Here is a 20490-nt window from a genome sequence, read left to right as displayed (position 1 = left end):
GAAGTATTTATGAATGGAATAGTGATGGGAATGAGGACACCACTGCGACTGTCTGCCCTCCCCTGCGGGCCTTCTCCCTTCTCCTTCACTCTCCCCTCCACCCTCCCATCTTTCCCTGAACACCTCCCTCCCTGCCCCACGGCTCCAGGGCCTTCAGGTGTGCTGGTCACTGATGCCAGCCTTCTGCTTTGACAGCCCTGGTGGGGGACCCAGGCACCCAGGGGAGCCAGGCTCTTGGAGTGGACAGTGGGAGGCAGGGAGTGGCAACCCCAGGCTGAGGCATGTAGGAGGATGCATGCTTGGGATTTATTCTGGAAGGGTCACCAGGAAGCCACGAAGGGGTCACTCTACAAACCAGTTTGTGCTGCCTCCCCAGGGCCCCTCCTCCCCTCCACCTCTCCCCTCCCCCATTGCAGCCACCCGCAGACCCCTCCCCCAGGTCTCTGTGTCTTTGAGGACCTTTGCTGCTCCTTGGGTTTTCAACATTAATACTTAGTTTATTAAAGTAGCACATTGAAAGTCTCATTTTTGCCAGGCACAGTGGCTCATGACTGTAATCCCAGCACTTTGGGAGGCTGAGGAGGGCGGACCGCTTGAGCCCAAGGGTTCAAGACCAGCCTGGCCAACATGGGGAAATCCTGTCTTTATAAAAAATACGAAAATTAACCAGGCGTCATGGCGTGTGTCTATAGTCCTAGCTACTTGGGAGGCTGAGGCATGAGGATCGCTTGAACCTGGGAAGCCAGGGCTGCAATGAGCCAAGATCAAGCCACTGCACTCTAGCCTGGGTGACAGAGCGATACCCTGTCTCAAAAAATAAAATAAAGTAAAATAAAAATAATAAAATCAGTTTTTTCCCCAAACGTTTGGGTTTATGTTGCCAATCTTATTCATCTGCTGAATTTTCCCCGTCCCTTTCAAGAGGCCTGTCTGGCATTTCAAAGGAGCTCATGAATGAAGCGTCTTTCCATCGTCCTTGTCAGCACTTCGGATGCACACGGGCTTCACAAGCAGCGACTCCACGGCGCAGACCTTTCAATATACTGATTCTCGGGTTCTTCAAAAATTCCAGTGTTGTCTGAAAAGGCAGCTCAATCATTTCCTTTATTTTCCCTTAATGTCACAGCTCTGAGTCAGCCACACGTGGATGGATCTGTAACAGCAGTGACAATCACGGAAGCACATTCCATAGATGTCCAGGTGCCAGCTGCAAGTGCCAGTGCTCAGCACACTGGGTCTCCTTCCATCCTCCCTGCCGTGTGCAGTGGGCACTGGGACCCCCACTTTACAGGGCACGCTGAGGCCCAGGGAAGGGCAGCACCCTTCCAGGGGAGCCAGGCTCTTAGAGTGGACAGTGGGAGGCAGGGAGTGGCAGCCCCAGGCTGAGGCATGTAGGAGGATGCATGCTTGGGATTTATTCTGGAAGGGTCACCAGGAAGCCACGGAGGGGTCACTCTACAAACCAGTTTGTGCTGCCTCCCCAGGGCCCCTCCTCCCCTCCACCTCTCCCCTCCCCCATTGCAGCCGCCCACAGACCCCTCCCCCAGGTCTCTGTGTCTTTGAGGACCTTTGCTGCTCCTTGGGTTTTCAACATTAACACTTAGTTTATTAAGGTAGCAGTGGCTCACGCCTGTAATCCCAGCACTTTGGGAGGCTGAGGAGGGTGGACCGCTTTTGCTCAGAGCCAGAGGAGCCTGGCTCCCCTTCCAACCCTGAGTGCCGTCTAGCCGTGTTACTCTGAGCTATCCCAGGCACGCCCAACATTTCGGAGGCCCCAGCCACTAGTGCAGGCTGCATGCACAGAAGACCCCTCAGTTCAACCCAGATGCGATAATCCTAGGGTTGGCTGACTTTCTTCCATCCTGGAGGCTAGACTTGTCCCGGGGGGAGGTGAGGATTTTAGGAGTGGCCACTGCTGGGGTGGCCCTTCCCCTAGGTGAGGGCTTGGTTTCACGGTGAGCATTCCTGAGTTAGGGTAAATAATTCCCCAGTTCTTACAGAACCTCCTAGTTTCACTGCTAGCTTGGAAGTATATCCGACTCTTTCTTCCCACCTGGATGGGACCTGCAGCCAGGTTATGGCTGGATTCTGGCCTGCGTTCTCCCCTCACCTGGCCTGCAGGCCAGGCAGCCTGCTCTGCCTTCCCCACGCCTCCAGGGGTGCTGCCCATCCCAAAGGCCAGATGGCTGTCCCTGCTCCCTGCCGCCCTCCCGCCTCCTGGCCCTGCCCCGCGCCCCACTGCAGGCAGCTGCCTGCTCATCTGGGGCACCTTATCTGCCAGTCTTGGCTTTGCTTAGCCCCAGGCACTATGCTTTTTTCATGGAAAGGAATCCATTTGCTCCTGAGCTCTTCCAGGATGACAGGTGACAGATTCCAGAGGAGAGGTGGGAAGGCCAGCACTTCCCCGCTAAAGCCCCTTGGGCAACGTTCTGACCCAGCCCCTAGGCCCTCCCTGTCCCTCCCCACACTGCTGCCTCCTGCCTGCATCTTCCTGAGCGCCCGGCACAGCGTTCCCTTTCTCCTGTAGAATAGCAGGGAGACTTACGGGTTAAAAATAACCCCAAACCCCTATCTGACTCCACATACACTGGCTGTGCCAATTCCTCGCCAGGCACTGGGGTCTTTCCCATGCCGCCGCACAGGCTGCTGGCTCTTCTGGGACCCCCACCCCAGGGAACTCCTTCAGGCCCTCCTCCCCTCCCTGGAGACTCCCAGCCCCTCCCACTTCCCGCCTTGGGAGAGTGACAGCTCCCCTCCTTCCCACAGCGCCTCAGCCTGGAATCTCCACTCGCATCCGGTTTCCTGCCTGGCTCCCTGCCTGGTTCCCCAGTTAGACTTCAACGTCCAGGCCGGGTGTGGCCAGGGGTCAGCCATGCTCAGCAACCAAGGGGATGTCATGGGCTCCAGCCCCCATCCTCACCTGCCCCGCCCGCCCTGCCTCTCCAGTGAGTGAACCCCAGGCTGTCCCGGCTCTGCACCAGCGTGCTGCCCTCCGGGACCTCTGGGGCCTGTGCCTCCTGCACTCAGACGCTTGCAGCCACCTCTCCGCCCCCGTGTCTGCTCCGATTTCTCGGCTACCCCAGCTTGGCCTTGTCGTTCCTGATCTCTTACCTTGGCCATATTTTCAAAATGAAGTGGAAATCCAGTCCTAATTTCATAAGACGTGGAGTTTGCTGAGAGGGGGCGCTGGTGCCCGTGTGCCGGTAACTAGGGCTTAGCCGAGTGCCTTCTACATCAGGCCTCCTAGACGCTGCCCCAGCTCTGAGAGCCAGATGTGACATAACCAGCTCCGTGTCCAAGGTCCCCAAGGTGAGGGCCAAGCCTGCACGTGGCTTTCTGTGGGTGGCGTCCAGGAGAATGTTCTTTGTGCCTCTTTTCACCTTTCGCTGGCAGTGCTTTATTCAGTGAGCACGGGGCATTGATTAGGCCCCTGTTACAGTGGGGCGCTGGGAGGGCCCTTCCCTGCCCCTGCTTTTTGGGGTCCTTACTCCTCGCCCGCCCCATTTCCTCCTGCATATGCCAGTCTGTGGATCCTTCGCAGCCTGGTGCCACCCCCCAGATGGCGGCTCGTGATGTCGACTTCTCTTCCAGGGCCTGGCTCGGGGAGGAGCTGGTGTTTGCTGGGAGAGTGAGTCAGCTGGTAGCTCTGTTTCCTTGGCCTGTGTGGGGTTTCTGTTTAGGAGGCACATGGGTGCTCCACAGTCAGAGCGAGCCCCTCCAGCCGAGACCCCGCCTCACTGCCCACCGCGCCCCACCATCTCGGGCTTCTCTTCCCTGGGCTGGTGTTAGTCCAGCCCCACCCACCCTGATGGCAGGCCTCCTCTGTGTGCACGCGTGTGCGTGTGCGTGTGCGTGTGAATCTTCCCGGGGAGGTGGCTCCCGGGCTCCTGAGCGCTGATGAGCCTGGTTCGGTTCCAGCCAGGGGTCCCCACAAGCCCAGCTAGCAGAGCTCGGGGCCGTCTGGGGCTCCCTTATGCTGGCAGAGGGTTGGCTGCATCCTCATCCGATGCTGCTGACTCAAGGCCTGAGTCATCACCAACCTCCCTCTGACGGTGGCTGGGCCTGGGTGGGCTGGGCAGGTTGGGCATTGCGGGTGCACGGGCCCTGAGGGGTGGGAGCTGTCGGACCACCACCCTGCCCTGGGCAGCAGGGAGCCCTGCGTGGACTGCATTACAGAGCACAGGCCCGGCCTGGCCTACCTGGAGGGACTCCCCAGAGGTCAGGAGTGGCCCTGTGAACAGCGCAGTCCCGGGGTACAGTGGGAGGGTGCTGTGGCTGGGCCGGTCTGGGTCCTGGCTCTGCTGCCTGCTGAGATGGGGGTGGTGATAACAGTCCCACCTCCTAGGGCTGCTGGACGGGAGGTGTGTGTGAAGCCCCCAAGTCGGGCCAAGCTACCATCAATAAAAAATGACCCAGATGCCAAGGCATGGGTGGAGGCAGCAGCCTGGTCAATGGCCTGGCCAAAGTCCAGGGTAGGGGCCACAGGGCCACTTCAGCTGTGTGCAGGGAAGGCTCCTCTGCACACACTGAGGTGGGAGGGGTGAGAGTCAGAAGGAGGGTGGGTTTGTTCCACAAGCAAGGAAAGGTGACAGAGGCTTTGAGTGCAGCTCGGGGACCCTGATTTATGGGATTGGATTGGAGGGTCCCCCTTGGTGAGGGGCAGAGGATGGTAGGGCCAGGCGGAGGGGGTGAGCTGGGGCAGAGCCGGTGGGGTCTGCCGAATGGTAAGGGGATGTGTGAGCGTGAACCTGAGAGAGTGCATATGTTTGGGCAGAGGCCGAGGAATCAGCATTCACACTTTGCAGAGGGCAGAGATAATTTACAAATGACTGGGGACCCTCAGGGATCCGTCTTGACCCTGTGTTGCCTTCCTCTGGGGCCTCAGTCCCTTGTTCAGCCCAAGATCCCCTAGAGAAGAGCCAGGACATCTGGGGTCCCCCAGGAGCAGCCTGGTCCCCTGCAGTCCTTTCTGGGGCCTGGCACTGACACTACGGTAGCCACAGAGCTGTGCTGGCCCTGGAATCCTGGGAGCCCTGTTTACCTCTGTCCCTGTCGGGGCAGCCCAGCTGGAGGTTCGTCCCCATCCATGTGGTGTGGGCTGAGTGCCCTGCCCCAGCGCCGGGCCTGATGAGTGCCTAGGGAAGGCAGCTGGGCTGGGCCCACCCTCAGCCACTTCGCCCAGCAGTGCCATCACCCTGCTTACAGATGGACAGGCCCAGGGCCCGGGGCTCGCTTGGGCCCACAGAGTGGCTGCTGCGGCTGGGACTGGGCCCGTGCCTCCCTGACCTGGCTCCAGCAGGCTCCTGGCATTCCTTTCCCCCTCCCTCCCCCAGGACGCCCAGCCTTCCCAGCGGGCCGGCTGGGGAATCTCATTACTCCCAACCTACAGATGCAGAAACTGAGGCTGCAAGAGGGGAGTGGCTGGCAGCCAGGAGAATGGGAAGGCACCCGGTGGCAAGGTCGGAGTCTGCCCAGCTGGGTGGGGATGAGGCCTCTCTGCAGAGCTGTCGGGAGTCCTGGGGGAGAGTAGAGGGGCCACTGCCAGCAAACGGAGGGTGAGCTGGGGCTGGGACCCACCCGGACCTGTGAGCACTGGTGTCCCTGGCCAGGTCACCCTCAGGGCCTCCTGGCAGGAAGCCTCTCACCTGGGCTGGCCCGTTGGTCCTGGGCACCTGCTCAGGCCCCACAGGAGGGGCTTCCCATGTCAGGGTGGGAGGCTTCAGCTGGGGTCTGGGGTCTCTGACCACCCCAGCTCTGCCACATGGAGTGAAGGGACTTGACCCCTTTGAGCCTCAGTTTCTACAGCTGTACCTAGGGCTATGGGGAGGGGGATAGAAGGGGGAGGAAGGGGTGGGGGCGCTGGCAGGTCTTGTTTTGCGGGTTGGGAAGGGGACTCTCAGGAGAGCCCAGTTGCTGAGATGGTGTGCGTGTGCACAAGTGTGTGCCCACATCCCGAGGCACGGCTCCCTGGGGTGGGGAGCCCACCCCAGCTGGCCACCTCCAGGGGCTTACAGAGAGCAGCTGGGGGTGCCGGGACTCTCCTGGGCCAAGCCCACCACAAAGGGAGTGAGGAGGAGAGAGGGAGCCGAGTGGGGGAGTGGGAGGAGCCACCAGGGGCTCTCAGCAGTGAGGGTTCCTTTGTCCCGAGAAGGAGCTGAGAGGATCTCTGGGGTTCCCAGGGGAGGCTCTGATGTAGGGAGGAGGAGGGCCGACAGGAGCTCAGAGCAGGACCCGGGGCCACCTTGGTGGGCTGCGGTCAGTGTTCTCAGAGATTCTCCGGTGGGTTGAGGCCTGGCTCTGCGGCATTCCGCATGAGCCAAGCCTCTTGCTTCTGGAAATTTCTCTTATTTTCCTACTTCCCTGTGTTTTCTGATGGGTCCTTTCTTGGGGTCCCTCCTAGGCCTTCCCCTCCCCTTCGCTCAGCCCAGTCTCCTGGGCAGGGTGGCCACCCAGAAGCTAAGAAGCCCCGTGGTCGCCTCTGTGTGTCCCTGAGATCTGGGGCTGCGGCGCCGCCCACCTGCCCGCACTCCGCCCCGGCACACGCCCTCTGCCGTCGCCGGGTGGGCGGGAAATTAGCTGCCTAGGAGGGGTCCGCTGGGCTGGGGGCTCCGGGAAGGTGGGCTCGGCAGCCCGCAGCCCTGCGTTCTCCGGACGAGTTGCGGGAGGGGTGTTCTGGGGAGTCCCCGGGCTCCGCTGTAGGGGAGGGCAGGCTTCGCGCGGCTGCGTGGGGGCCGAGGCGGCAGCTGCGGTGCTGAGTCACGCTCCGGAAAATGAAGGAAGCAGAGTTTCCACCACCATCTGCCTCCTCCTTGGGAGGAGGAGGAAGGGGAGGAGGTGGAGTAAGGGAGCAGGGCGCAGAGCAGCGCTGCAGGCACAGGGGTGGGGGCTCCCGGCAGGCCAGTGCCCTGCCTGTCCCAGACCGAGTGGGGTGAGGGCAGGTGGTTCTTCCCGAAGCAGCTCTCGCCTCTTCGTCAGGGAAGGGAGTGTTCAGTGTTCCGCCCAGCAGAACCAGGCCACACCAGGGACTCCCTCCTCCCTGCCCCACCTCAGGGAACCAAGAACCTCCAGGGCTTTCAGGAGCTCAGCAGGCTCAGGTGCTAAGTCCCACTGCCCCCGCGTGTGGCCTGGCTGTCCCCAGTCCCCAGAGGCAGTGGGAACATTGACACAAAGTCCTCAGCCAGCCACAGCCTCCTGTCCCCCATAGCCCTAGGAACCTCCAGCTTGCTGGCCGCAGAGTCCAGGGCAGCAATGGGGGGAGGGGGCTACTCTGAAGGGGGTGCAGTAACGTCCAGCCAGCGCTCCCTCTGGAAGGCGGCTGCTGCCTTTCAAACCCAGGGGTGCAGCCCCTCCTCCTGCCTCCACAGGACGGGGGTGGGTACTGGGGATGCCCCTATATCTGGGGATTCCCCCTCAGCTGCCCTGCCCTCCTGTCCTCCTGGAATGACACGTTTCTTCCCGTCACGTGCAGATGTGGCAACCAACGTCCAAGGTGGGAGGACCCCCCCGCCCCAGGCCCCTTGATCTCCCCGTGGGTCTCCCCAGCGGCGAAAACGGGAGCTGGGTAGGTCCGTAGGTTTCAGCTCTAGTAACAGCAGACCCCAGCCTCAGCTCTCTCACTCCTCAGGCGGCCCTGGGGCGGGGATCCGTCTTTGCTTCCTAGACGCGTGATTTGCCTCTCTGGGCTTCCTGCTCCTCTGCCAGAATGGGTGGTCCTGACACACGGAATCCAGCAGGAATCCTGGGCTGGTCCTGGCGGGGGCAGTCCCCCTGCTGCTCTGTGTGGCTCTTTCACAAAGACACAGGAGTCAGGAACCTTGTGGCTGCGAGGGCCAGAGACCCGACCTAGTGAGGGCAAAAGAGGGATGGAATTGATGGGCTGATGTCACAGGGGGCAGGGAAGGTAGCCGGGCCAGGACAGCTGTCCCCGCGCGGCTCCCCCCTCCACAACACCCACCTCTGACTCCACTTCACCCTGATTGTGCTGTCCCCTCCCCCAGGCTGGGGCTACAGCGGCTGCAGGTCCAGGCTCGCTGCTCCTTGCCCTGGGGCCCTGGGAGGAGGGCCAATATTGTTTATGAGAAGTCCATCCCTAGGAATAACCCTGGAAACACTGGGGGTCCCACGCCCACCCTTAAACAGCCTCTGGGAAGAGAACTGGGGGGAGGGAGATGCTGTGAATGGAAGACTCTTTCTAAAACACAAGGTTCAACAAGCGGGGTGGCAGTTTCTGAGTGCGGGGTCTGCAGGTGCTTCCGGCCTGCCTACCTGAGGCCCTTCCCCACAGCAAGAGGTGGCCTTGCTGGAAGGGCACGGTGCTCATGACCACCTGACACACTTGTGTCAGACTGGACACAGGGCTGTGGAGGCCTCTGAAGGGCTGCTGGGGAGGTGCTGGCCAGCCTAGCCTTGGCCATCAGGGTGGTCAGGGTCCAAAGGCAACTCCTTCGTGCTGGGAGTGGAGAGGTCACCTTTGAGTGATGCCTGGTTGGGGCTGGGAAGTCAAGGATCTTGGCAGGCAGGGCTTTGACATCTGCAGGCGAATCACCCCTCACCACCCCCAGCAAGGCACCCGTGTCAGGACATATAACTTGTGTTGCAGCACATGGAGCTTCCTCTTGCTGGAGCACCACTAAGCATTCCCATTTTACAGATTCAGAATCTGAGCAGGAGAGTCCCAGGGGTGGTGAGAGGTGTCAGAGCCGGGAGTTTTCCCATCAGCTGGCACTTCATTTACTCCCACCTTGGCCCTGTCATTGGGCATTTAAGACAGCTTAGTGTTAAAACCTCTTACTGAATCCAAATCCCATTCATTCGCCTACCCATCTAGGCATCACCCATCTATCCACCAATCTGTCTACTTTTCCACCCACCCACCCAACCCCCTACGTCCATCCATCCATCTATTCATCCATTCACCCACCATCCATCCACCCATCCATCCACTCACCCGTCCACCGATCCACCCATCCGTCATCCATTCACCCACCAATCCACCCACCCCCATTATCCATCTGTCCATCCATCCATCTATTCATCCCTTCACCTACCACCATCCATCCATCTAACCACCTATCCGCCCATCCATCCACCCCATCCATCCATCCATTCATCCATCCACCCATCCACCCACCATCCATCCATCCACCCATTCACCCACCATCCATCTATCCCCCATCCACCTGCCCCACATCCATTCAACATTAATTGAAAGTCTGCTATGTTCTGGGCACAGGATTGGCAGTGGTGGTACCAGCTAAGCAAGGGCACAGCATCACCCAAGTGGGTTGCAGCTTTACTAAATAAAGATACAGGGCATAGAGGCAAATTTGAATTTCAGATAAACAATGAATACAGTTTTAGGATAAGTATGTCTGATGTGGTTTGGATTTGTGTCCTTGCTCAAATTTCATGTCAAATTGTAATCTGCAGTCTTGGAGGAGGGGCCTGGTGGGAGGTGACTGGATCATGGGCGTGATTTCCCCCTTGCTATTCTCCTGATAGTAAGTTCTCAGGAGATCTGGTTGTTTAAAAGTGTATGGCACCTCCCCTTTGCTCTCTTCCTCCTGTTCCCCCATGACTGTAAGTTTCCTGAGTCCTCCCCAACTGTGCTTCTTGTACAGCCTGCAGAACCATGAGCCAATTAAACCTCTTTTCTTTATAAATTACCCAGTCTCAGGTAGTTGTTTTTTTTTTTTTTTTTTGAGATGGAGTTTAGCTCTTGTTGATCAGGCTGGAGTGCAATGGCATGATCTTCATTCACTGCAACCTCCGCCTCCCGGGTTCAAGTGATTCTCCTGTCACAGCCTCTCGAGTAGCTGGGATTATAGGCATCTGCCACCATGCCCGGCTAATTTTTGTATTTTTAGTAGAGATGGGGTTTCATCATATCAGTCAGGCTGGTCTCAAACTCCTGACCTCAGTTGGTCCGCCCACCTTGGCCTCCCAAAGTGCTGAGATTACAGGTGCGAGCCACTGCGCCCGGCCTCAGGTAGTTCTTTATAGCAATGTGAGAATGGGCTAATATAATGTCCTATGCAATATTTGGCACCAGCATGTCCCAAATATTGCATGGGACACACTTGTACTGAAATGTATTTGTTGTTTACCTGAAATTCAGATTGACCTGGGAGTTCTGTATTTTATCTGACAACCCCACCCCAAGGTGCTTGCTGTCAGGGGGTGAAATGATGCAGGTGGGAGATGCCTGGACATCATGCATGCAGAGGGCTGTAGGACAGGGCAGCTCTTCCTGTCTGCAGGAGTTGAGCAAACCTCTCTGGAGAGAGCTCCACCTGTGTGCTGAGCACCTTTTGTCTTCTCAAGAGCCTCCACACCTTGGCTGTGCCTTCAATATCTTCCATCCAACAGAGTCTTCCAATAGCACTGGATGAACTCAAGCCTCTCCTGATACTGTCTGTATTAGTCTGTTTTCACACTGCTATAAAGAACTGCCTGAGACTGGGTATTTTATAAAGGGAAGAGGTTTAATTAACTCACAGTTCCGCCTGGCTGGGGAGGCCTCAGGAAACTTACAATCGTGGGGAAAGGTGAAGGGGAAGCAAGTACCTTCTTCACAAGGTGGCAGGAGAGAGAGAGCGCAGGGGAAACTGCCACTTTTAAACCATCAGATCTCAAGAGAACTCCCTGACTGTCAGGAGAACAGCCTGGGGGAAACCACTTCCTGATCCAGTCACCTCCCACCAGGTCCCTCCCTCCACACATGGGGATTACAATTCGAGGTGAGATTTGGGTGGGGACACAGAGCCAAACCCTGTCACTGTCTACAGCACCAGGTCCAAGGCACCCATTCCTCATATTGGAGTCTCTGTGGACAGCAGGGCTTTCCAACCCATCACGCTCCTGCAGACAGCCCCCGCAGGAGGTCCTCCGCTGGCCCAGCAGGCCAGGGTCTCCCCAACTTCCCAGTCCGGCAACACCCTCAGGACAGGATGCTGACTCAGACCCTCTGAGTCTGCAGGGCATGTGCAGCGGTCCCCCACTTCTGGCCCACCCCTCAGTTCCCCCAAGGCTTCAGCCGTCCGGCTCCTGCTTACCCTCCCGACATGCCTGTGGCCACCCAGGGCAGTAGGCTGCTCATGAGGCTCCATCTGGGCATTTGCTCTCGCCTCTTTCTGCCAGACTATCACCTCCTGAAGGGAGGGCTGAGTCTCTTTGTTGTTTTCTCCTCTATTTATGTTTGGCAATAATAATAGCAGCTATTGTGTATTAAGGGCCTCCTGTACTCTATACGCACTTTGAAAAATAATCTAATTTAATCTTTCTAAAAAAAACCCTATGCATTTGGTAATATTCGTATCTGCATTTTACAGCTGCAAAAACCAAGGCTCAGTGAGGGTGAGAAACTTGCTCCAGGTCACCCAGCTAGTGATGGAGCACAACAGAATAGCTTTATTAACTTGAAAAATGCTTGTTATTAAAATGCGAATGAATGCACACATGTACAAAAAAGAGTCTCTAAAAGTCACTTTAAATCCAACCACTGGCCGGGCGCGGTGGCTCACGTCTGTAATCCCAGCACTTTGGGAGGCCGAGGCGGGCAGATCTCGAGGTCAGGAGATCGAGATCATCCTGGCTAACAAGATGAAACCCCGTCTCTACTAAAAATACAAAAAATTAGCCAGGCATGGTGGTGGGCGCCTGTAGTCCCAGCTACTCGGGAGGCTGAGGTAGGAGAATGGTGTGAACTCAGGAGGCGGAGCTTGCAGTAAGCTGAGATCGCACCACTGCACTCCAGCCTGGGCGACAGAGCAAGACTCTGTCTCAAAAAAAAAAAAAAAAAAAAAAGAAAGAAAAAAATAAATAAATCCAACCACTAAGAAATAACCATCATTAAATTGCTAAACCTTATTCCAGATGTCTTGCTTGGTACTTATGTAGAGAGACAGAGAAGAGGGCTGAAGAAGAGAAGAGCAGCTGAGAAGTAGAGTGGGATAAGATGATGATAGGCTTTATTTCAAAATAGAATATCAAACTTTATTTCATTCGGATTTAAATGGAAAGAGTTGCTGCATTTCAGATAAATATTTTACCACAACAAAAGATACTGGTTCCTTAATGATCTCCTTAGATTTAAAAAAATGACCATGGAAAACATTAAGTGCCTGGGTCATTATGTTTATGTAACCACATATTTTACAATTATCAAGGTCTGCTGATTCTGCAGGGCAATGAGAAGCACCACTCAGGCCTCCTCCCACGTTCCCTCCTTCCTCTGCTTCCCAAATGTGCTGGTTAAATACATGATTGTGTTTAGCTGACTTTTCACCGACATATAACGGAGATATGGAAAGATGCAGCCAGCCCCGCCTGGACGTCTTCACAAACTCAACACACTCCTCTAACCGAAATCCAGACGGAATTAGACCATCCCCAGCCCCTGTACCCCCAGGTCTCCCCGTCAGCATCCCCAGGATAACTGTATCTACCCCCAGATCTCCCCGTCAGCATCCCCAGGATAACTGTATCTACCCCCAGATCTCCCCGTCAGCATCCCCAGGATAACTGTATCTACCCCCAGATCTCCCCGTCAGCATCCCCAGGATAACTGTATCTACCCCCAGATCTCCCCGTCAGCATCCCCAGGATAACTGTATCTACCCCCAGATCTCCCCGTCAGCATCCCCAGGATAACTGTATCTACCCCCAGATCTCCCCGTCAGCATCCCCAGGATAACTGTATCTACCCCCAGATCTCCCCGTCAGCATCCCCAGGATAACTGTATCTACCCCCAGATCTCCCCGTCAGCATCCCCAGGATAACTGTATCTACCCCCAGGTCTCCCCGTCAGCATCCCCAGGATAACTGTGTCTACCCCCAGGTCTCCCCGTCAGCATCCCCAGGATAACTGTATCTACCCCCAGGTCTCCCCGTCAGCATCCCCAGGATAACTGTATCTACCCCCAGATCTCCCCGTCAGCATCCCCAGGATAACTGTATCTATTTTTTTTTTTTTTTCAGATGGAGTTTCACTCTTGTTGCCCAGGCTGGAGTGCAATGGCGCAATCTCAGCTCACTGCAACCTCCGCCTCCCAGGCTCAAGTGATTCTCCTGACTCAGCCTCTTGAGTAGCTGGGATTACAGGCATGTGCCACCATGCCCGGCTAATTTTTGTATTTTTAGTAGAGACGGGGCTTCACTATGTTGGCCAGGCTGCTCTCCAACTCCTGACTTCAGGTGATCCACCTGCCTCGGCCTCCCAAAGTGCCAGGATTACAGGTGTGAACCGTGCCTGGCCAGATAACTGCATCTTATTTGCCCCCTTCCTAAAAGGGGATCACACAGTGTCTGGTTTCCTCCACTCAGCATACAGTCTGCAAGGTCGCCCTTGTTGCACGAGATTCTACATCAGTCATTGTCACTGCTGAGCGCCATTCCATGGGGTGAGCAGCCCCCCACTCATCTATCCCTTCTACAACGAATGGGCGTTTGAGTGGCTTCTGGCTCTTGGCTTTTGTGTGGCCATGAACGTGCTCACACAGTACCTGTCTTTGGTGAACAGGTGCAAGCATTTCTGTCAGGTGAAACTTGGCAGTGTGTCTACCTGTGTTCAGCTTTAATAGTTACCATCCAGCACTTTTGTGTAGTGGTTGTATCAACTTTCACGTGACGAGCAATGTGTGAGGGTTCTGGTTACTCCACAGCCTTGCTGATAACTGGAAGTGTTCACCTTGTTCATATTGACCAGTCTGTGGGTTGTGATATTACTTTGGGATTTGATTTGCATTTTCATGATAACCAAGGAAATTGGGGTATCTTCTTACATATTTGCTGACTGCTGGACTATCCTCTTTGGTAAAGTGTCTTCAAATCTTTTTGCTCACTTCCTAGGGAGTCATCTATCCTTTTCTTGTTGATTTGTAGGAGCTCTTTACATATGTTTTGGACATAAGTCTTTTGTACTTGGCTGTACACTTGTATTGCAAATATCCCCGACCTCCTTTGTTGTGATTGTTATACACGTGGTTTTACTTGTATTAAATTAATGAATTAATTAATTTTTTGAGACAGGGTCTCACTCTTTTGCCTAGGCTGGAGTGCAATGGCACAATCTTGGCTCACTGCAACCTCCGTCTCCTGGGTTCAAGTGATTCTTGTGCCTCAGCCTCCCGAGTAGCTGAGATTACAGGCATGCACCACCATGCCCAACTAATTTTTTGTATTTTTAGTAGAGATGGGGTTTCGCCACGTTGCCCAGGTGGGTCTCGAATTTCTGAGCTCAGGCAATCTGCCTGCTTTGGCCTCCCAAAGTGCTAGGATTACAGGCATGAGCCACTGTGCCCAGCCTACTTGTATTCTAAACTCTATAAGATACTACAAGTATTGTTGTGAGCAGTCTATATTCAATTGAATTTACCCACATATTTTACTTTTTCTGGCATTCTTCATTTTTTTCTACATGTTCATGTTTACATCTGCGATCATTTTCCTCATGCCTAGATATATTTCCTTTAATATTCCATTTGCAGCTCTGTCAAAGATGAATTCTCCTGGCTTTTGTTTGTCTGAAAAGTCTTTATTTCATTTTCATCTCAGAAGGATATTTTTTCTGGGTGTAGAATTGTAGGTTGGCCATGTTTTTTCTTTGAGCACTTTAAGGATATATTCCTTTCTCTTCTGGCTCCCATCAATTCACGTTCTTGATTCTCGGTCACATTTGCCTGCTTCTTGGTGTGTCTGTCGATTTGGGGTTGACCCTGTGCATTGTGAACACTACATCGTAGGGATGTGCGATTCCGTATCTTTCTCTCCAGATTATTAACTGTTTTGGTTTCGTGTCATCAAGCAGTTAACCTGACTGAACTCAAATGGTAAACGCTGCCTCCTCTGTGTGGCTGGCAGGTAAATCTCTCTTCAGCTATGTGAGTTGCTGGGATCTGTCCTGTGTGCACATAGCTCAGGGTTCTGCCAGAGATCTGAGCTGAGTTTTTCATGCAGTCTTTGGGGAATCCCTCTCTATGGCGCTCTCCTTTCTGGGATTTCCCCCTCACATTCCAGCTGCCACGGTCACCCCAAACTCTGTCCTCTGGTTCTTCGGGTCATTCCATTTCCTGTAGTCAACCCCCTACAGCCTCTGTCTGGTTTTGGTCACTCAGAATGCAGTGAGTTTATATATATATAAAATATATATAATATACATAAAATATATATATATATGGAGAGAGAGGTGGAGTCTTGCTCTATTGCCCAGGCTGGAGTGCAGTGGCGCGATCTCGGCTCACTGCAACCTCTGCCTCCCGAGTTCAAGTGATTCTCCTGCCTCAGCCTCCTGAGTAGCTGAGATTACAGGGGCACCCTACCATGCCCGGCTAATTTTTGTATTTTTAATAGAGACGGGGTTTCACCATGTTGGCCAGGCTGGTCTTGAACTCCTGACCTCAGGTGATCCGCCTGTCTTGGCTTCCCAAAGTGCTGAGATTACAGGCGTGAGCCACTGTGCCTGGCCTAGTGAGTTTACATTTTGGTGTTTATATTTTGTCTGGCAATTATAGTTTTTTTTTTTTTTTTTTTTTTTGAGATGGAGTCTCGCTGTCTCACCCAGGCTGGAGTGTAGTGGCGCTATCTCAGCTCACTGCAAGCTCTGCCTCCCAGGTTCATGCCATTCTCCTGCCTCAGCCTCCCGAGTAGTTTGGACTATGGGCACCCGCCACCACGCCCGGCTAATTTTTTTTTTTTTTTTTTTTTTTTGGTATTTTTAGTAGAGACGGGGTTTCACCGTGTTAGCCAGGATGGTCTCGATCTCCTGACCTCGTGATCCGCCCGCCTCGGCCTCCCAAAGTGCTGGGATTACAGGCGTGAGTCACCGCACCCGGCCAGAAGTCCAGGGATTAGTTTGACACTGTCAAGGTGTATTGCATTCTGGTCTGCATCCAGTAGTTTAGTCTTATTTCCAAGGCAGAATGGTTCTCGTGTTCCCCCGCAGGCTCAGTGTCTGCCAGGCTCTTCAGAGTTATAAAGATCAAGGAAGAGACTGGACTGGAAAGCCTATTGGAACCCCTGCTTTCCATGAGGCATTAAAAATACCCTTTAAGGCTGGGCACAGTGGCTCATGCCTGTAATCCCAGCACTGTGGGAGGCCGAGGCGGGTGGATCACCTGAGGTTGGGAGTTCGAGACCAGCCTCACCAACGTGGTGAAACCCTGTCCCTACTAAAAATACAAAAATTTGCCAGGTATAGTGGCAGGCGTCTGTCATCCTAACTACTTGGGAGGCTGAGATAGGAGAATCGCTTGAACCCCGGAAGTGGAGGTTGCAGTAAGCTGAGATTGTACCACTGCACTCCAGCCTGGGTGACAGAGCAAGACTCCGTCTCAGAAAAAAACAAAAACAGAACAAAAACAAAGAACCCTTTAAAATGCAGGTGAGTGTCTTTTGCCCCAGCAACACCAATCCTGGGTCTTTACCTCAAGATAGCACCTTAAAGGTGCTCAAAGACCAAGCTATCAGGATATTTGTGGCACTACTGTTTAGAATTCTGAAAGAATAACCCCAGAAGGGGTTAATTTCCAACAATACATGGATTTGTTGAACACAAATTGGCTTATGCACACAGCATAATGTGCAGTCATTTAAAATATTGTGTCAGAGTTAGTGGAAACACGGTCAGGTTTTGTCACTGACAGATGTAAGTGGCATTCACGGCGGCCTGCGTTGTGTGGTTGGCATTGCGTGTGTGTCACACGCGTGGAGGCGTCTGGACAGGTGGAAAGCACCTGCAATCACAGCAACTGGCCTCGAGCAGTGGCCGTTCGTTGTTCAGAATTCTGTCGGCTTGCCTATATTTTCTGGTGTTTTAAAACAATGACTATGTATTTTTTTGTGGCCATGTATTTTTGAGATACAATTTTTTTTTTTTTTTTGAGACAGAGTCTTGCTCTGTCGCCCAGGCTGGAATGCAGTGGTACAATCTTGACTCACTGCAACCTCCACCTCCCGGGTTCAAGCGATTCTCCTGCCTCAACCTCCTGAGTAGCTGGGACTACAGATGCCTGCCACCATGCCTGGCTAATTTTTGTATTTTTAGTAGAGACGGATTTCACCATTTTGGCCAGGCTGGTCTCGAACTCCTGACCTCAAATGATCCACCCACCTTGGCCTCCCAAAGTGCTGGGATTACAGGCATGAGTCACCGCACCTGGCCTGAGATACAGTTTACCCAGAGTGAAATGCACAGAACTAAAGTGTATGAGTTTTGACAAATAAAGAGGTCCGTGGAGCCCACACCCAGAACAAGACTGGGGGCACTGCACCACCTCAGAGGGTCCTGGCCTTCTGTAGTCTACAGTGTATTGTGGGTAACACAAGTTAATCAGAAACGTAATTTCTCAGCTGGCAGAGAGAAGCTGTGTATAAGCCTGGGCTCTCCGATTAGATCGTTCTCACCAGGGTGCTCTGCAGCCAGGGGGTGCCGGGGAAGATGCCCCGCAGGTGCCCTCTGCCCGGCCCTGGGGGAGGAGGGAGGCCCTGCTGCAGGGGAGCTGGGAGCCACTGTGGCCGCCATGGAGGCTGCCACTCTCCCAGCTCCAGTGTCACCTCGGCGGGTGGGGGCTGGTTGTGGGGACAAAAGGCCTTTGTACTCGGGACAGCCGCAGCCCTGCTCTAGGGGTGGGAGGAGAGAACGGCCACATTCCAGGGTTGGGGGCGGTCACTGGACACAAGGCCTTTCTTTCTGAGCTGCTAGTGCATGTCGGCCTGGCTGGGGACCCCGCTGGGGCCTCTGTGGCCGCTGAGGGCAATTCCAACCAGCTTCATGGGCAGTGGCTGGTGGGGCTGGGGGTGACTCCTGCTCTGGGGCTAGAGAGAGGGGCTCAGTCTCTGGAAGAGGGGTAGGGGCGGTGTGTGCGACTCAGCCACCCTCTGATGCTGAGGCCTGCCACCAGCCCGGTGCCAGCCCTCAGGGACGGTGCCACGCCAGGGCCTGCGGAGTGGTGGTGGAGCTCCCTGGTGGTGGAGGGTTGCCCACATCCTTCTCCTCTTCCTTTCCCTGGTCTACACCTCCCCAAGGTGTGAAAAAGCCCAGGCCCTCTCTACAGCCTGCAGGCAGCGCCATGCCCGGGGAGGGTGCAGTTTGAGGAGGGGAGGGGCCGCCTTGGGATGTTTCCATTCGGAACTGGGACCTGTGGGCCACCAGAGAACCTAAAAGCAAACATGTCTGGCCAGCAACGGGATTAACTCTCAGACTGCGAAATCAAAACACTTCCTGTTAGTGTGAGCTCACTCGGTTATTTAGGCGAAAGCACACTGCCTTCCTGAGCTGGGAGAGTTTGTCTCTCCCTGCCCTGGGGTCCCTCCTGGATCTTCCTGCCTTGACAGCTCCGCAGAAAATGCTAAGAGCCCAGGAAGGTTGTGAAGGGTGTGTGTGTGTTTGTGTGTGTGTCTGTGTGCTGTGTGTGTCTGTTTGTGTGTATGTGTGTGTCTGTGTGTCTGTGTGTTTGTGTGTCTGTGTGTGTGTGTGTGTCTGTCTGTCTTGTGTCTGTTTGTGTGTGTCTGTGTGTGTTTGTGTGTGTGTCTGTGTGTGTTTGTGTGTTTGCGTCTGTGGGTTTGTGTGTCTGTGGGTTTGTGTGTGTATGTGTGTGTCTGTGTTTGTGTGTCTGTGTGTTTCTGTGTGTGTGTTTGTGTTTGTGTGTGTCTGTGTGTTTGTGTGTCTGTGTGTTTGTGTTGTCTGTGTGTTTCTGTGTGTCTGTGTTTGTGTGTCTGTGTGTTTGTGTGTGTGTTTGTGTGTGTCTGTGTGTTTGTGTGTGTGTTTGCATCTGTGTGTTTGTGTGTCTGTGGGTTTGTGTGTGTCTGTGTGTGTTTGTGTTTGTGTGTGTCTGTGTGTGTTTGTGTGTCTGTGTTTATGTGTGTTTCTGTGTGTCTGTGTTTGTGTCAGTGTGTGTCTCTGTGTGTGTTTGTGTGTGTATGTGTATTGGGAGGACAGTGGTCCCAGCTCCTCAGGGGCATCAGGCTCTGTAGCAGGGCCCACCGTCTCGGCAGGAGGGTGCAATGGCCTCACCCACACTGTCCAGGCAGGTCTCTTGGGACCCCTTTTAGCCAGCACAGGTGACTTCTCCCTCGGCAGGAGGGTGCAATGGTCTCACCCACACTGTCCAGGCGGGTCTCTTGGGTGTCCTTTTCCAGCACAGGTGCCTTCTCCCTAGGTAAGACATTATCCATCATGGTGGTGTTTCAGATGGCAGCGCAGGGAGTGGAGATTTTAGGGCCACAGTCTTCCCCAGCCCAAGGTGCCCCAGGGCCTGCCCTGGGATGCGGGTTCCTGCCAGAAGTGCCTTTTGCTGCGTGGAATCATGGGGAATGTGGGGTCCTCCCCAGTCAACCTGGGGAGCCCTAGCAGGGAGGTGAAGATGGGTTTAGGGGATCATAAAAAGCAAAACCCAAACCAGATCCCAGTAGAAATCTCCGGGGGAGTTGGGGTCATCTTGAACCAAGGGGAGGGAGGAGAGGGGCTGCAGGTGGGGTGGGGGGTAGTGAGAGGGGAAGAGGGTGAAGCTCTGCTCACAGGAGTCGCCCGTTGCCCAGGCTTTGTGTGCTGGGCACACAGATGCCAGCAGGTGGAAGCTGAGCAGGGAGGAGGTTCTCATCAGCTCACCCACCCTCCTCCAAGCCCCAGGCTGGCCTGGGCTATGTAGGGAGCCCTTGGGGTCAAAAGCACATCCAACCCCTATAACCTTCCCCAAGGGCGTGGACACCTGTAGGAAGGGAGGGAGATCAATTACCTTGGTTCAGATCACAGGTTTTTTTTTTTTCTAAAAATCAGGAAACGGCGAAGATGTAATCACCACACTCAGGTGTAAACTCTGTAGCCGGGTTCTAAACTAGAACCTACTGATCATGGGATTCAGGTGTCCCTGAACTTGGATGGAAAAACGTTGCATCTTTACTTTCATCAACCTCTAGGCTAAAGTGAGTGTTCCTCAATAGTGAGTGTGGCCAAAGGACCTAGCGGTCTCCACAGAACCTGGGACTCCACCGTCAGCAAAGTCCTGTGTATTTTCCCATCGTGTTTCAGTTGCTTTGGCGTCTTGAAGCCTCATTTTTGTTCCTGCTTCAACACTGTTGGTCATGAGAGCTGCTGCTAGATCTGGATCAGTAGGTTTTTTTTAATCTGTTGCCCAGGCTGTAGTGCAGTGGCGCGATCTCGGCTCACTGCAACCTCCGCCTCCCAGGTTCAAGTGATTCTCCTGCCTCAGCCTCCCGAGTAGCTGGGAGTACAGGTGCATGCCACCACACCCAGCTGATTTTTGTATTTTTAGTAGAGATGGGGGTGGGGGGGGGTCTCACCATGTTGGCCAGGCTGGTCTTGAACCCCTGACCTCAGGTGATCCACCCGCCTTGGCCTCCCAAAGTGCTGAGATTACAGGCGTGAGCCACCATGCCTGGCCTGAATCAGTAGATTAACAAGAAATCCAATAACAATTACTTTATTATTTTGGTAACTGTATTTCAATATAGTTGGTGTATGAGTTGGTTCTCAC

The 20490-nt window shown here is 54.5% G+C and overlaps 1 long non-coding RNA gene across 1 annotated transcript; it reads right to left on the bottom strand.

Annotated features, from left to right (window-relative positions):
- Nucleotides 1-471: 471 nt before the first annotated feature.
- Nucleotides 472-4008, bottom strand: LOC129526693 (uncharacterized). The gene is made up of 2 exons (XR_008671420.2): nucleotides 3112-4008; nucleotides 472-1153 (listed from the first exon to the last, which is right to left on the bottom strand). It is a non-coding gene; the product is annotated as an uncharacterized lncRNA (long non-coding RNA).
- Between the last annotated feature and the right edge of the window lie 16482 nt (nucleotides 4009-20490).

The sequence above is a fragment of the Gorilla gorilla genome, chromosome 15 (genome assembly GCF_029281585.2).
Source record: "Gorilla gorilla gorilla isolate KB3781 chromosome 15, NHGRI_mGorGor1-v2.1_pri, whole genome shotgun sequence".
In the NCBI taxonomy this organism is placed as follows: domain Eukaryota; kingdom Metazoa; phylum Chordata; class Mammalia; order Primates; family Hominidae; genus Gorilla; species Gorilla gorilla.
Note: the sequence above shows the minus strand (reverse complement) of the source record. Positions and strands in the feature narration are given on the sequence as shown.